Source organism: Apis dorsata, unplaced genomic scaffold, assembly GCF_000469605.1.
Source record: "Apis dorsata unplaced genomic scaffold, Apis dorsata 1.3 scaffold_39, whole genome shotgun sequence".
Taxonomy (NCBI): Eukaryota; Metazoa; Arthropoda; class Insecta; order Hymenoptera; family Apidae; genus Apis; species Apis dorsata.
In genome coordinates this window covers 104,788-108,117 of record NW_006263341.1, presented here as the reverse complement: position 1 = coordinate 108,117, position 3,330 = coordinate 104,788, and the positions used below count along the sequence as shown (strand labels likewise).

General features: G+C 38.1%; 1 protein-coding gene across 1 annotated transcript in view; it reads right to left on the bottom strand.

Annotated features, from left to right (window-relative positions):
- The window catches only part of LOC102675753 (connectin-like), a 179,889-nt gene that overhangs the window by 175,510 nt on the left and 1,049 nt on the right, over window positions 1-3,330 (bottom strand). The window lies entirely within an intron of this gene.

Below are 3,330 nucleotides of genomic sequence, written 5' to 3'. Positions count from 1 at the left end.
AAAAATAAATCGTACTCGTAGAAATATCAATTTTTTTTTTTTTTTTTTTTCTAACTTCACTCGTGAACGGTACAACAAAGAACATCTTTTTTTCGTTCGATAAATCAATTCACCACTCGTGAAATTGCGAGATAAATAAGAAAATAAACAACTGTATCTATATTTAGTTTAAACGTACTACTAAAGCGTAAAACTTGAAACCGGTTCCATTAATTTGTGTAATCGGTTTACAGGTCTTACGAAATGTCCATGCCTCGCGATTACACGGTATTAGAAGAAAAACGACGGTATCCTTGCCCTTCGGTCGGATAAATAAACGTGCATGCACTCGAACAATTTCAAAGGGAGGTACGAATCGTTTTCAGAGACGAAGTTTGCCAAGACTTTAGTAAGAGGTTTGATAAGGCCGGGGGAAGGATCGTAATCTGGCGTCCGTGTACATTCAAATATCCGACGCGATAAATCTTCTTGCCTTTCGTTTATTAACGAGACGACGACGACGACGACGACGACGACGACGACGACGACGATTCCGTATCGATTTCCATTATATCCCGCCAACGGGATTAAAACGAGCCGTTTCATACATCATCGTATTGAAAGAAACTTGAAAACGTAGACAGAGAATAGAGAGGATTACTTAATTTGTAATCAAATTTACAAAGATCCTTGGTAAAACTGCGAGACGATTATCGTGTATTTTACGTGCATAATCTCCTGAGATGATTAAAAGGATAAAGGGATCATTAGCGTTAATGTTAATACTTGGAGAAAAAAAAAAGCGAAGAAGGAGACGATTATAAATATTCCGAGTGCAAAGACGATTCTTTTTATACGCGCGTATGTATCCAGCCGCCCTGGAACGAACTCTAGCGGCTCTAAATTCAGTTGAAGAGAGCACGGAGGAATAAATAAATTCGATCAGCGGATCAGTCTTGATCCTATACACGATTTCGAAAGGAGGAGAGAGGGAAAAGGGAAGAATGGGGAGAGGGGAGGAAAGGGAATTGGCGAAGGAAAGAAGGAAAGAAAATGAAAGGGGGACAATCGAATCCGTGTTTCGCGAGGCACGAGAGTACATTGGCTAACAATACGGCCGATCCGTGCCCACTGAAAGGATTTTCACGACACCCTAAAGTGGCCGTTGAAATCTCGTTAGGCTGGAAAAATACGAGAGCGTGTCACCCACCCCTCCCGCGTCTTCTTCCCCCTTCTCCTTCTCATCCGCTAATTTTCACCCTAGCTCGATCTTCCGTCTCCGCTTATCGCTCACTTATGAACTTATCAAGGATTCTAATTCAAATTGAAAACGCGATGAGAATACGTTCTAAGAATATGACAAGTTTATCCTCGTTTTTCTTCTAAAAGTTACAATCTATTTTTTTCGATCGTTGTAACTGTATTCCATTATTTCCAGAAACGAGTTATACATTTATCCTCCGTTCCAATCATCGTAAGTCAAAATTATTATATTACGCATCGATAAATGTAACATCAACCACTTTTCATTTTGAAATATTTTATATATATTTCGAACGACCATTCGAATAATAAACAGAGATTTCGTTACGCGATTAAATATCATTTAACGCGTGTCTTCAACGTGGAGGCATGAGTGAAAAATGAAAAGAAAAGCGGGAAATTTTGTGCGATATCGATTTCGATACGAAACTTTTCAACGAGTTTTTGTGTAAGAACTGAGATTAGCATTTTTTTTAAATGCACGCGCGTGAAGAAGGGTAAACAGAAGGGAGAGAAGAAGATGCATCTCGGCTCAGTGCTCGAGAACGATAGAATCGTGCGAATCGAGTCGTCAGGAATCTGTGCTATTTACGTAAACTTTAATCCCACGGACGAGGAACAAAGATTTTCAAGATTTATCTTCTTTGAACGAATTTAAGAGTGATTTTCGTTATTTTCAACGGTTAAAATTATAAATTGTGAATTGCAACGACATAATGCAATTTTAATGACGATATACTTTTTTTTTCTTTCCTCCTTTTTTTTTTCAATAACGAAAAAAAATATTAACTTTTTATGTTTCGAAATGAATACTGTTTTTTCAACTTCGTAAAAACAATATTGTTCTTTCCCGTTTAAAAGCGATGCCGTTTTTTCGACTCTTCGCAATTAATTTTTTTTTTTTTTGTTTATTTACAAACAAATAACACAACGAGCGATTGCAATTTCCAATATCTACGAGATGGAAAGTTGAAACTGCCATGAACAACGTTTTATCCAATTCGTTTCAACAATTTATAAAAATACACGGTTACGTGATCACTTTTAAAATTATTCTATTGCGATGTCAATCAATTTTTTTATCGCTTCTAATACATGTAACATTTTTCATCCCATGTTTCAATGTATGTCTACGCTCGGCAAATATCATAAAATATCATCATGAAATCATCATTGCATGAAATGTGTTTATAATTTGTGTGGTAAAAAGCCGAAATTAACCTTGAAAACGTACTGTACAATGAAAGGAAAAAAATCTGATTGGATCGTTGCCTGTACGAGCGTGGTATAATTATTAGCGTATTATTTTACCGTATAAATCGTAATTATCTTTCGGTCGGAAAATGGAGCGAGTGGCCGAGCGTACCGTAGAAACACGATCCCCAGTATCACGGTTAATAACGAGACGGAATTCAGTGATGAACATTAGACGCGGGGAACTCGGCCTCATCCCATCGACAATAGGAGCGGACCTTATACCGCGACCGGATACCGTTCAATGAAAATGGCATTGTTACGATTTCCAAATAAATCGCGGCATCGGTGGTGCGGTAATGCCGCCGCTGTGCCGTCGAAACGCGAATCAATTCGAATGGTAATTTAGTGGCGATGCTTGGCCGGATTATGCCGGTCGAATAGCATTTCGGATTCCTCGCGACCGTGCATGCAAACGGGCGCGTGCATCCAATGCGAACCGCACGTTCGAAAATATAATGTAAAAAAAAAAAAAGAGAAAAACGCACATCCCGTACAAAATAATATATAGAGTGTCATCCCAACCTCGAAACCCCTTTTGCGAATATCTGAAACCACGGATAGTAGTAGGAAGCATTGCATACTCCACATGCCACGTACGCGTGTGTACGTAGTTGCCACAGTTTCATTTAATTATCACCGTAATGAGAAATTAACAACGGTAATGGAATGAAATAAGAGACGCTGATAAAATTCGTAAAAACAATAGAGTAAGTGAAAAAAGAAAATTTAATCGACTCGTCTCGCTATAAAAAAATAGCCACGCGTTTGTGTTTATAAATAGATATTAATCGATTAAGTCGATCGATAAATAATTTCTCTTTCCCCCGTATC